Below are 14,835 nucleotides of genomic sequence, written 5' to 3'. Positions count from 1 at the left end.
CAAAAGTTTCAAGACAGTAATAAACCTCTGATCCTTCATGTCTTTGTATATACCTTGTTCTAACCTAGAAACTACTCCTCTGACAGCTCACGTTTAAATCTTATTAGGTATACACTGAAAATTATGCCAAAACCCCACCCCTGCCAACCACACTATCACCCTCATCACCTCCTACATTCCCTCTATCGTACTTAGTATTTCTAAGACGTTTTTAATCTTATTGTTTCCTTCTCCCACTCTATACCATAGTTAGTACTTATTTTTGCTCCACTTCTTGGATTTGAATATTATTCTGATTAAGAAGTGTCAAGCTTCAATCTCCAAATTTTCCTTTGCTCAAACATCTCCTTAAACCCACTCAAATCTTACCTCACCAGGGTCCCCGAGTGCCCCGCTGAGTTAGAGTCTAGTAATGTGGATTTCACTGTTCTTCCTGTTGAAAATGTAGACTATAGGTTAAATAAAAATCAAAACTAAAACCAGCAGTCTTATTTTGAGCTTCCTCAGTTCTTCTTTGTTATTGAGACCCTAACAATGGAAGGCAAGCCAGCCAGAGCAAGGGCAGTTTCTCCAAGGCTGGGCATCATTTTTAACCCTTCAGTTTAGCTAGAAGCATGAGGACTGTAAACCAGAATTATATTAGAGGAGAAGACAAATCTGTAAAGAACACCTGAATCAGTTGAGACACAAGTGGGAATAATCTCTATCCTTAACTTACCTGTGGGGCAAATTCTGGACTTCTCAGACGTATCATCTATAAAAGGAGCTTCATAAGGTCTAGCAGTTTATCATGAGAATGAGCATCATGTATCTAAAGCACAGTACCTACACATAAGAGGAACTCATTTAATGGCAGCTTTTGTTACTGGTCTTTCCTTCAGGGAGAGTAGGACTTGTAAATAAATTAAGAATGAGTCGAGATTTTCAGAGCCATGGTGGCAAACATATCCTTATCCTGGAATATCAGATAAACATGAGAGGGAATCAAAAGGACTTGACTGTTACAAGATTTGTCTTCACTCATTTAGAAGCCATCACTCATAAACCCAGTCAGCGCTTCCCTCACCAGGGTCCCCAGTGACTTGCCAAGTCTGAGGGTCTAGTAAGGTAGATTTCACTGTTCTTCCTATTGAAAATGTAGGCTATAGGTATCTTAATTTGGGCTGTTGTAACAAAAATACAGCCTGTCCCTGACTTAAAATAGTTCAAATTAGAATTTTTTGACTTTATGATGGTGTGAAAGCAATATGAATTCATCAGAAACTATTCTCTGAATGATGAGTGTTGATCTTTCCCGGGCTAGCATTATGCAGCATGATACTCGCACGATGCTTGGCAGTGGCAGCGAGCCACAGCTCTCAGCCAGTCACGAGGTTATGAGGGTGAACAACCAATACACTTACAACCATTCTGTTCTTCGTTTTTCAGCATAGAATGCAAGAAATTGCATGAGATGTTCAACAGCTTATTATAAAATAGGCTTTGTATTAGATTATTTCGCTCCAAAGTAGGCTCATTCATGTAAGTGTTCTGAGCCCATTTTAGGTAGGCTCAGCTAAGCTATGGTGTTCTGTACACTAAGTGTATTAAATTCATTTTTGAATTGTGATATTTTCAACTCCATCATAAGTAGAAGAAGGTTTGTACCATATCTAAGACTCCCATAGACAACAAGCATTTCTTTCTCATTGCTCTGAGGCTGGGAAGTCCAAGATTAAGGACTACAGCAGATTTGATGTCTAGTGAGACCCTGCTTCCTGGTTCACAGACAGTCATCTTTATTGTATCTTCACATGATGGAAAGGGGGCAAGAGAGTTCTCTGGGGTCCCTTGTATATCCCATTCGTGAGGATCTACCCCCAAGACCCAAATATTTTCTCTTTTTTTCCCATTGTTTTTTATTTTTAATTGGAGGATAATTGCTTTACAATGATGTGTTAGTTTCTACCATCAGCATGAATTAGCCATAGGTATACTTAATGGCCCCTCCATCTTGAACTCCCCCCCACCCCCCGCCAACTCCATCCCACCCCTCTAGATTGTCACAGAGCACTAGGTTGAGCTCCCTGAGTCATACAGCAAATTTGCATTGGCTTTCTGTTTTACATATAGTAATGTGTATGTTTCAACCAAATAGTTTCTAAAGGCACCATTTCTTAATACCATGACGTTGTGGGTTAGGATTTCAGCATATGCATCATGAGGGGAAACAAATATTCAGAGCATTGAGATAGGTTAAGTGAAAAGTACAGTTAAAAGCAATAGTTTTCCTCCAATCCGTTAACCACCACCCCTCCCCTAAGACATGTTTTCTCTTTAAGCTAAAAAGTGACATATTGGATATATGCTCCAATGGCACCTGGGAACTTCCATTTTCTATTGGAGTGTTTAGAATGTAACTGTGATGTTCAGCTCCAAATTAGGGCAGAAGATGGCTCTGTTCTTGATGTATAACAAGATGAGAGGAGGCGAGTTAACCTGCTTCCTTTCGAAGGCCAGTTGTATGACATCATTAACCCAAGAAATTTAAGAATGTCTTGAAGATCTTCATCATTTTGGCCTCCAAAGTAGTTTTATGTGCTCAATTTGGAGAAAGTCACCTGTACAGGACTTATCTATGAGAAACAAAGACATGAAAGAGCTATCAAATTCCAGGAATTGGCCTCTCTTTTCCAGGTCCCACTACAAGGAACTTGTTGATTTCTGATGGTAATGGGGGCCATGCAGCAACATCATTGGGTTCTGCTTTTCCTCTGACAAAGCATATGACCTCAGACAAATTATAATCTATCTGGGTCTTGTACTTTTTATCTAGAAAATATGGGAATTGGACTAGATGACTACATTCCTTTAGCTCTAATATCATATCAACATCATTATTTTGATTACTGTTCTGAATTTTCACATCCTCCAGGGACCCTGGATGCAGGAAATAAAAGTTGGACAGGAAATTAGGAGCCCTGCTCCCTTAATGACTGGTGGAGTGAGAACAGTCTCCACTCTCTGGACCTCAACTTCGTCTTCTGTAATGGGGTTCAGTGAAGAACAAACCAGGCATGTTTCTTGCCCAGAGACCAGAGTTGTGGGTGTGGGAAAGAGAACATGGAGCAGGTGAGGTCAAGGGTCTTTCCACCTCTTAGATTCATCTTAGACACTTTATCCACCATTACTCAAGCAAAGCTGAAATTAGAGGATTCATGAAATCTAAATTCCTGGGTTTTGTTATGTTAGTTTTCTTTTTTTTTGGCAGGTAGAAAGACTGACGAGTAAGGAGAAGAAAGCAATTCTTAAAAATAATTTTAAAATTCAGTCTCCTGATACATAGAAGGACTTCTCATAAACCCAGGGACAAAAAAATTTTTAGAAAAACAGAAGTTCACAAAACTGTTTTTTGTTTGTGTTAAGAGCATGAGTTAATGAGTGATAATTAATTAATATTAAACTCTTGTCCTTATTTGTTAAGAAAAACAAGGGGCAGAAAAATCTACATTGTGCCATTCTATATTATTAACCTTACAGATTGCCATTTCTGAGAATTACAAAGAACAATTAATCTTAATGATCAAAGAAAGGCAGTGCATTGCTCTTCACCACTGGTGAACTTCTAAGATGGCAATTAACTGCCCTTCCCAACTCTGAGATTTCTTGAGGTTAGAAAGGACATGCCATTATTTACTGCTCAGCAGTTGTAGATTGGTAAACCAGAAATCAGATTATTTTATGTTTACGTTTCAATTAAGCAACAAGAAAGATAAACAAATAAGACTAAATATAGTGCTGCAGGAAAAACTCTTTCTGGTTGTCTTCTTTAAAAATTCCCAAGCTCAGATGACTATAAGAAATATGAACTAGAACCTTTTCTTCCAGATTGTGTATGTTGAGAAGTCTGTGACCCCCATTTTACAGATCAGCTAGGATCAAAATGTCAGGCGAGTGTATGCTCCTCGGTTCTGTCTCGTCACAACAAAGATTTGAAGTGACGGACATTAAAGCCCTCAGCGCGTCACAGCTCTCGGGTCTTGGACAGACTGTGTTATAGCTCTCAGGTCTCAAACAGACCGTGTCATAGCTCTTAGACAAATCAGTGTTACAGCTCTATTTTATTCGAGGGCTTTTCCCTTCCTTGTCTTTTAGCCACTGTCATTCTGTTCCCTATTCTAACTACCTAACAAAAACAATTGTCATTAATGAATAAGGCTTTGTAGCTATGGATGAGTGAGGAAGTAGAATACATAAATGAAACTTCTAGCTGCAACTTTAAAAAATATAGTTTTTAGTCCTTGATTCCTCAATACAAAGTAAGCATAGACCCTAATGAATTCTTGCTATTACTATTCTTTCCTTGGTTCTTTATTTCTTGACCAATGTACTGTCAAATATCCAAAGAGCTAAAGGTGTGTTTAAATAATGCTTGGGCATTTTTGAAAAATTAAATAATTAAAATATTTAGTTTTTTTTTAATATAGGCAAATTTTTTAATATGACATAACATTGTATTTTTAAGAGTATAATTCTAGTGCCACAAAAAAGAGAGAAAATAGTGATTTATGAAAGAGAAAAAGCTGGCTTTGATGCTTTAGTTATAAATACTACTTTCCTTGACTGGAGAAAAGAATATGTTACTTAAGATCTTCACTTTCTAAGCTTGCTTTCTTTATTTTTTTCCTCTTGAGTACTATCTCCAGAGATTTATGACTAAGGAGCTCTCTGATTAATTCCCTTCAGAAGACATCAGGAGGCAGGTAAACTGGAAAGTGGAAAAATCATCCTGCTTTAAGCGCCTAGGCCTTCTCTTCATTGTGTCACATCAGCTCAAGAGACTCATAAGTCTGGAAACTCTGTGCTTTGCCACAGTGGTGTAAAGTCACTACAAAAACAGACTAGTGAACCTTGGATGGCGACCTTGAGAGAGGCTCCAGGGCATCATCCCAAAGGCAGCACCATTCTTGAAAAAGCAGTCATAAGCTCATTTAGAATATTCTGAGAAAGTTTTGAAATATACACTTGTGAGCACGGTAACCCATGTGATGCCAGACTGTGGGGCCCTGGGGTCACCGAGGTTTTGTACAATAATTGCAGTTGTGTTTCCTTGATTTCCCTCCCCCATCCCCAGAATTCTCATGGGAACCCCCACCCTTGCTTGCCTTTCCTCTCTCACCTCCAGGGTTCTGGGGACTTCATATTCCTTCTCAGTGGCTGCTGCAGCTTTGCTGCTGCCACGGCCTGGATCATGCCAACCCTGTCAGTGTTGCTGCTGTTGCTACTCCCATTCAATACTCTTGTTGCTTTCTCTTCCTAATTTTACTTTCCCTTGTCAAAACTTCTGACATCGGTCCTAACAATGATGGAGAAAAGTTTCTTTATCACTGGTAGGTGCTTTCTAGTCTTCCAAGGCTCCACCTGGCTGCTTTTTACTTACTAATACCCTGTTAGGAATTTTGGATATGATTACCAAAGCCCTAGGTTAGCACAGCAAATTTATTTCTCCTCAGTGATTGCTGAGTAACACAAACTGAGGCACACATTTTATCAGCCTAAGATTTCTGCCTTCTCTTGTGTTGTTTCTGAGGCCTCTCCTCCTACTCCTCTTCTTTGTGTGGCTGTGCTAAGATTAGGCCCAAAGTTTCTTCCCCTCAAACCCAGGAAATTCTGCTCATAGAACTCTTAGTGTTATGGTCTGATTTCCCAGACTCTCCAAGGCAAATACAGTGAACAGAATCTGTATTAGTTTTCTACTCCTGCTGGAGCAAGTGACCACAAATGTGGTGACTTAAAGCAATACGGATTTCTTATATTATAGTTTGTAGGTCAGAAGCCTGGTGTGTGTCCATCAAACTAAAATTAAGGTGCCTGCACGCTGTGGGGAGATTACGTTTCCTACTTATTTAGGTTGTTGGCAAAATTCAGTTCCTTATAATTGTAGGACTGAGGTTCTTGTTTTCTTGCTGCCTCCAGAGGGTCATTTCCAGCTTCTAGAGGACACCCCATTCTTTTGCTCGTGGCCTGCTTCCTCCAACTTCCAAGCTAAGAATGGCAGGAGGAGCCCCTCTTTTTTTTAGATTCTTTCCTTATTCTTCTTCCACCTCATTTCTTGACCTTTTCTTCTGCTTCCCAGATCTGCTTTTAAACTTACATGATTAGATTGGGCCATCTAATCTCAAGGTCCTTATCCTTAATCACATCTGTAAAGAAATTTTTCCTTGTAAGATAATATCCTGGGGATTAGGGTGTGCATATCCTTGTGGGGGGTGAATATCATTATTTTGCATACCAAAGAAACTGCTCATTAATTCTTGGTGTATTAGTATTTCCAAAATACATGACTAGCATTTAATGGAAAGTCACAAACTGAAATCATGCTCTGCATTAGATGACTTTGATTGAAGTAAGAAATCAATATGGGGGGGGGGTGGGAGTTATTCATTACAATATTAAATGGAGAAGTTCAGGCAGTTTCAGGCACAGATTGATCCAGGAATTTGCCTTTCTTCCTCACATGCCACTCCACTTCTCTGTGCTCATTTCAAATTCAGGCAGGTTGCTTCTTTGTATCTAGATTTTTGCCTTATTGTTCTAGCAACACCAAAGGAAAGGTTTTATTTTTCAAGAACTCCAACAAATGTTTGGCAGACAATTCTCATTTATCCTGTTTTGTCATATTCACCTTAAAAGCAAACACCCTGTAGTTAGGGTAATTTGGTGCTTTGATTGTCTAGAGATGACTCACATGCCTAGCTCTGGAGCCAGGTGATGGGGTCAGGCCCATGAAATCACATGGATTGAAAGTGGATAGAGGTACTATTATTTGAAGGGGTGTGAATACTAAGTAAAAGCAACATATGTCTACCATTATTTCTCAGAATTTTAGGAAAATACTACCTAGAGATTTAAGTAAAAATATAAGGTGCAAGAGTAAGAGAAAACAGAAATAGGTGGCCTTTCTATAATGTACAATACAAAATATGTGAGTAAATCAAAATGACTTTTATCTTTCATGTACATGTTGTACATTTATGTGCATTCTACATATATTGTCTGTGTGATTTTAAGCACATTACTTAATCTCAATTTTCTCATATACAAAAGTAATAGTCCTTACTTTTCCAAGTTGTTGCAGGAACTAGAGAGAATACCAGAATTCCCAGGTTGTGCTAGTGGTAAAGAACCTGCCTGCTAATGCAGAAGATGCAAGAGATGCCGGTTCAGTCCCTGGGTCAGGAAGATTCCCTGGAGAAGTGCAAGGTAACCCACTTCAGTGTTCTTGCCTGTAGAATTCCTTGGACAGAGGAACTTGGAGGGCTACAGTCCATAGGTTGCAAAGAGTCGGACACGACTGAAGCGACTTAGCATACACGCAGATATAATACATGTGGAGGACCTACCACCATGTCTGGTAGGTGGGTGATGCTTAATGGATGAGAGATATTGTCATCATCATCCTTATCGTTATTTCAATAAATTCGAGCTTTCTCACTGTTTGAAGAACAGTTTAAATTATAGCACTTCTATATCTAAGTTTTCCTTGAGGGCAAATAAGCTGCTTGTAATGTTCTACTTTAAATGTCAGGCTTGAAATGAAATTTTGATCAATTTGTTCTAAAGCCATTAGGCCTCTTTATCGATTCAGCTCTAAGGAAAACTCCAATAGTTTAAAATATATCAATGCTGTTTGAAGTTAACTTTAACATAAACCAAAGGCAAAGTGCGGTCAGACTAGCAACACTGCCAACATGAAATTTGCATCCTTCCAAGATGTTCTTTCCTTGCTATTCATCCTTAAATCAAGTTTCATTTAATTAGCCCAAATGGATATGCTTTTGAACCTATATATCTCTCTTCTCAATCCCCTTTTTCTTATAGAGGGCTAACTACTACTGATAAGTAGGATTCTCTGCAAGCTCCATGATGGCAAGGGATGTTTCTTATTCACTGTTTTATCTGTCCAATAACCCTGTACTGAGTCTACAACTAGATGCCCACTAAGAATTTCTTGGTTGATACTTGTTTACGAGAAATCAAGATGCAGAGTATGTGTGCATTCATTTGCATGTGGTCTAGTAACTTGCTGGAGGTCTATAGCTAGCGAACAGCAGGGTGGATGTGAGCCCCGACAGAAGGCCTCCGCTGCCTACCTCATCACCACTATATGACCTACTTCACTATCCACCTTGCCCTAGTCCAGCCCTTTCCTATAGTCAGCTAGAAAGGATAAACATCCAAAGTCACAGCTCCTCTTGTGCCCCAGATGAAGGAAAACCAGCACTGAAGATAAATGGGAACCTTGTTCTCTCTTGTCAATGAAGTCTGAAAAAGTTTGCTGCTCCCCTAACCTCCTTCCCCACCCAAGTCTCACTGGAGAAACTTAGTTACCTGATTCCCAGGTAGGGCCATGGCTTCACTCTGCTCCAGGTCCTATTGGGGATGGGGGTGGCCTTTGTGGTGTTTCTCCTTCTGCCTTTTTGTTTTTTTTTTTGCATCTCTGAGATTGGAGCCCTGTCCTGAACTCCACTCTCTTTACCTGGGTCCCTAAAATTCTCACCCCCTCCCCACTTGGCTTTTTAAAGCCTCCTTCCCTTAGAAAGTGGTGCTGCTGACAGGCTTTACTTGTAGCTTGAAAACACATTGCCCAAGACCTCACTGCATTGCTGGCCAGAAGTCTTTGTAGGTGTTCTGAGTCAGATTGCCTGGGTTCAAGCCCCAGCTGCGTAACATTTGTCAAAGTAATGATGTTTGCGAATTCTTGGTTTTCTCATTTGTAAAATGAGGGTAATAAAATACCTCCTCATAGGCACTGCCATCAGGATTAAATAAGATAATGCGTGTGAAGTCCACGGCACAAACCGGGGAAATGTTAGCTATTATTTATGTCCTTCTGGTAGTCTAAATCTTAAGAAGTTGCTCTCAGACTTGTGGCTTAGGATGTTGATTTCTTTTATAAAAAGGTTTTGCTTCTCTGTTCTGCTTTGCCGAGACCCTGGTCTGTGTCAGTGTGGGTCCCTTATTCCCAGTGCAGCTGGATTTACACCAATTATGAATAGCCGTGGTTCTGAAACTCTGAGGCCTTAGTCAACATAGGACCAGTGAGGGTCCAGATAGGAGCTCAGTATCCAAAAGAAGTCCACACAGAATGGGGAAGAAGGAGTGGACAGGAAGTAATGTGGATTCAAGGGCTATGAAACCACCACCTAGCTCCCGAGTCAGTTGTTTGTTGGGTCAAATTGAGGGCAAGATTTATTTCATGCTCCAATGGAGAGTGGAACTTAGAGTTTTGATACCTTTCCTGGCCTTCTCATGAGGTTTTCAGGACCAGGAAAGGCCTGGACTTATAGGGTACACTGCGGTATACAGTGAGTATTGCTGCTGCTGCTGCTAAGTCACTTCAGTCGTGTCCAACTCTGTGCGACCCCATAGACGGCAGCTTAGCTTCCCATAACTGCTATAACAGATTGCCACAAGTTTAGTGGCTTCAAACATCACAGATTTGTCATCTGAAAGTTCAGGAGGTCAGAAATCTAAAATGGTCAGCAGGACTGCGTTCCTTCTGGAGGCTCTAGGGAAAATCCACTTCCATGCCTTTTCCAGCTGTGTTCTTTGGCTACTGGCCCTTTCTTCCACCTTCACAGTCAGCAGTGTAGCCTTTCCGAATCTCTCTCTGTGTTTAGATGATGACTTGCTACTGGAAAAGGAGACTTCATTTACACAAAAACTTGCAAAATATTAAAAAAATGAGTAAACTCTTTCCCCAGTATTTGGTGTGTAAAACACGTGTGTGTGTGTGTGTGTGTGTGTGTTAGTTGCTCAGTCATGTCTGACTCTATGCGAACCCATGGAGTGTAGCCCGCCAGGCTCCTCTATCTATGGGATTCTCCAGGCAAGAATACTGGAGTGGGTTGCCATTCCCTTCTCCAGGGGATCTTCCTGAACCAGGGGTCAAACTTGGGTCTCCTGCACTGCAGGCAGATTCTTTACTATTTGAGCCACCAGGGCAGCATGAAACATGTGCATATCCTCAAAACCTGACAACTCTTTTTTGGCACTAAAATGAAGTGTTGATAGTTTATATAGCAAACAGATACACACACAGAGAGATATTTTTTACAAAATAATAGAGGAAAAACCCATATCAAATGTAGACTTAGCAATTTAGTTCAAAGATAAAAATATTAAATTCCCAGAGAAATATTCAATTGCCAGATAAAGGAAGAGAAATCACAGGGAAAGAATAATTTTTACACAGAAATTGCCATGAGTCCCCAGGATCCACAATGTATGCTTAAGATACTCAACAGAGGTCTTAAGGGGTGAAACATTAATTTTAATATATTTCCCCTTAAAAAAGCCTCTTCAGTGCCCAGAAGGAATTGGCATATATAGGAGAAAATTCATAGAGGTGGTAGATATAGGTGTGAAGCTATTAAAAAAATGTTTTCATGACTGTCATGTTCATTTATGAGCATAAAAGGAACCTTCCACCCCATCAAGACTCCAATTTGAGTTGTATTAGTTTGCAAAGGCTGCCATAACAATGTAACACAGACAAGGTGACTGAATCAACAGAACTTTATTCCCTCACATTTCTGGAGGCTGGAAGTCCCAAATCAAAGTATTGGCAGTGTTGGTTTCTCCTGAGGCCTTTTTCCTTGGTTTCCTGTGTCTTCACATGTTCCTCCCTCTGTCTATATTGTCTATGTCCTTCTCGCCTAAGGACACCAGTTATATTACATTAGGGCCCACCCATATCATTTCAACCTCTTTAAAGGCTCTGTCTTCAAATGCAGTCACATTATAAGGTTCTGGCAGTGGGTCTTCAACTTGTGAACTTGGGGGATACAATTCAGTTTATAACAAGGCTAACTAAATTTATTTTTTACATTGTCTTTTGATGGAGTAGTTTATTCCAGCTGTATCTATTACTCTTTTTGGTGAGAGAAGGGTTAAAAGAGCAGTAAACTTTATTGCCAGTCACCCCCTGGTATTTCCAAACGTGGCTGAATAACCAGTGTTGAATTTGGTTTGAATAACGTTCAGACCAAAGCAAGAGAAACCTATTCTGGGTCCAGTTCTCTGTCAAAATCATCCAGAACCGTGGGGATTTAGAGGTTACCACAGAAAGCTATTTAAAGCTATCCAAACTGTTATCTGTACCTTTTTTTAGCCTTTCACATTAACTCACAATCTTTTGAGGACAGAGGGTTAAATTCCTTGACTTTTGTGTTTCAGTCATTTTGTTTTCATATGTAGTGGGGTTTATATTTCAAGTCACCCTTTAGATGTGCAGAGATGTAATTTATTTTCTATAACTGAACTCAACTGGCCCATGAGACCCCCAAATCTGGTCAGGAATGGGGAAGAACTATAAATGGCTCATTCAAGTTTTCTTAGTCACTTTCAGTTTAAAACTCTTATTTTCCAGAGTAAGTCAAGCCCCCAGGGTAAGCCCTAGGTCTCCGGGAGAGGCCATTGGTCCTTGCTGTATCATCCTGTCCTCCTTGGTCTTGCCTGAAGTATCTCATACCTGGAGTTGAAGGTACTGTACTGTTAATGAAGCTTAAACTTCAGGGCTTTTTCTGAATCCTTGGAAGGGGCCCAGGGATGGGTTCATATAGTCATAGATTTTATAACTTTTACAGAAATTAAATAGTTTAATAGCAACTGATTAAGAACACTGTTGTTTGCCACTTGACTTTCACTCCACCAAAACTTCACCTTTTATAAAATAGCTTTGGGATAGCTGTAAGAATTTTGGGGATCTGATTATGGGGAAGTTGAGATGGGGTACATTCAGTTTGTATTTAGTGTGATAGATTCATGTGGTTTACAGTCACTTCCGTGAATAGTTAAGTTATGGACTGGTCAATCTTGGTTAGAAATGGCTTGTCTAATAGAAATACTCCCGTCATCTGCTGTGCCAATTCAAAAGCATGGAAGGCTGGGGTCATATGGGGATATAGCGCCTACGATGCCTGGCATTAGAAGTATGTGGGCGAATGGAGGAGAAAAAACTTGGGAAAAAGCCTATGGAAGATTCTTGCAGTTACCAGAGGGGTAACATCGTAAGCAGAAAATTTAGTTCTCATTGACAGCTTGACATAGAGATTTTTCTTTTTAGGCCAGGAATACATTCAATAATGCAGCATATGCAATTATAAATGTTACATCTATTTTTTTTCCGACAGAAATTATGCAAAGTAGAACTTAGAATTCCTGTGTTTGTGAGGTACTGGCACAGACAGCAGGTGCATCCACGTGTGAGGCCACAGGATTTATGCCTTCCAACTACCAGTTATAAAAAATGTCAGTGATCCTTGAGAAAGCCTCAATTATCTACCTTTTTATTATTCTCTCTGTAGAAACTATTACAAAATAGTTATCATATGAATAAGTGATCAAAAAGTATGCAGCCACAAATGTATGAAAAATGTTTTATAGAGAATTTATAATTTAATTATAATTAAATTATAATTATAAATTTATAAAACCATTTTTATTATCTAGATTTTATGATATATCTGTTAGCTTTTATATATTTGTTTTTTTCTTTTCTCAAATATTTAAAGAAACATTTACCTTCATTCTTAACATTATATTTATCACGTTATATTCTTTTTTCCTCACAGTGATCCCCAAAGCTTATAGGCAAACTTCATGCACCATGAACCCTATTCAGCTTTCCTTGTGTCCTTTGAGCAGTAAACATTGCTGTGTGAGGGGTCTTGGATTCCGGCCCCTATGCAGTGACTCTGTGTTCTCGTTGTCCAGATCGCAGCTGTCTTCCAGGCCTGTGTTTCCTGAGCATGCTCATTTCAGCCCACCTCACCCCATTTCTGAGTTCTAGGAGCACTTAATGCCCCAGTGACATTTGGGGTACCCCACTGGCATTTGGGGTACCCCGCTGGCATGCAGGGACATGTAGGACTTGTGAAGCAGAAGACATACTACTGCAAGTCCTGTTTCTGAACAAATGCTCCATGCCAGTGTACCTACTGCTCCAGGATCGGTGTGTGTGGCAGGGGTGGGGGGTGGAGATGGGGCACGGGACCCTCTGTGAGGTTATCTTTACACAGCCTGCTTTGTTTCTGAATTTTGAAACATAACTGGAGATTTTTAAAATCTGCTTCCTCCAAGTGTTTGGATTTCAGATTTGTTTTACCAGTAATCTCCAAGCACCGTCTCCCAAGCCCAGGATCTGCTTTTATAGCACCATGGCGCCATAGTAAAGAGTATAGCCAGATTGCACAGGATCAAATACTAGAGCCATCCGTTGCAAGCTGTGTCAGCTTGGATAAGTTACTTAACCTCTCTGAGCATCAATTTCCTTATCTGTACAGGAGGTTGTCATGAGGATGAGTGAATTAATGTGTCTGAAGTACTTGGAATACAAAATGCATGTGGTTCAGCTATTAAAATCTCCTTTTGCTATAGTGTACGCACTTGTGCCACATCTTTCTGGTCTGTGGCTTACAGGACATTACGCGATGAGGGTCAGGTTTGTTCCCTGATATTTAATGATAAGACTTTGGGACGTAAAACACTTTTTTTTCCTTAAATCACAAAGGCCCAAAAGTTATAATCAAAAGCCTGGATTTTAGGACTGTTGTTTCAAAGACGGGTTTCTAGTGCTTATTTTGGCAGTCTAGAAATGAATAAAAATATTTTGGTTATGTTTCCATCCCAGCTGTAAAGATACTAAATTTCTCTGAGGCAATGAAACTTGTGGCTTAAAAAGATACACTTATAAAAAAAGATTTTAAAAAGTACAAATATTAAAGCAATAACATATTTCAAAATGCTACATAAATAACAATAAAGAAGAACCAACACTTTTAATTTCCTTTAAGGGTGCCAATTTCAGGCCATGAAATTTACATTGTTTAATCTTTCCTGTAGCCTCATATAGATAGTTTTATTTCCATTTTACTGGTAGGTAAACGGAGGTTTGCAGAATTTCAAGTTACTTGCCCAAACTGTTTAGTGCAATAAGAGGTAGGCCATGATTCAAGCTGACATTTTGCTTCCAAAAGACATTCTTTTCCCATTTATTGCTTTTGACAGTTCACCCCTTATTCCCTGAAATTTAATTCTCTGAAAGAAAAGCATCTGACTGGGAAAGAGCATTTTTCTGTAAAGAAGAGGTTTCCATCATCAGCTGAAGGCTTGTCAATTGTTGGGGGCATGCTCCTGAATCTATCTACAAAATAATCTAGGATACAGGTTCCATGTGCACTGTGACATCTATTATGAAAGTATATCTCCGTGTGATTATCTAGTCAATTCTAACCAACACTTCTCTTCCAGTAAATTCCGCCAATACATTGATTCTATTTAAAAAATTGAAACTGTCCTTGTGGAAAAACCTCATTGCATCTTTGTCAATTATTTGTTGCTTTGACTCTAAACCTCATCTTTATTCTCATCACAAATTCTTTAGAAAAACTGTTCCTCCCATTCCCATAATGAATTAAATAGATCATGCTTAAGGCAGTGACAATGAAATTTTGTTCTGAATTCAAAATAAGAATACAGAATAAATACATGAACTCATTGCTCTAGCTAACATTGAAAGTTAGCACCATATAAGGTGTTGTATGTGTTTTCAAGCTTGATCCTAAGTAAAATTATGAGAATGATAAAATTTCCTTTATATGGTCCTCTCCTTTCTTACCAATTGCCACCTTGCATTTACATCCACCTCATAACACTATATCTAACAATCTTATTTATTCTTTTTTTTAATATCAGAAAGCTATCTTCTGGATTTTATTTCTTACTTTCATGTTTTTAATTGAAGTATAGTTGACTTCAGTTCAGTTCAGTCGCTCAGTCAAGTCCGATTCT

The sequence above is a fragment of the Bos indicus genome, chromosome 6 (assembly GCF_029378745.1).
Source record: "Bos indicus isolate NIAB-ARS_2022 breed Sahiwal x Tharparkar chromosome 6, NIAB-ARS_B.indTharparkar_mat_pri_1.0, whole genome shotgun sequence".
NCBI lineage: Eukaryota > Metazoa > Chordata > Mammalia > Artiodactyla > Bovidae > Bos > Bos indicus.
The sequence above is the reverse complement of the archived record's forward strand: the minus strand, read 5'-3'. Positions refer to the sequence as shown.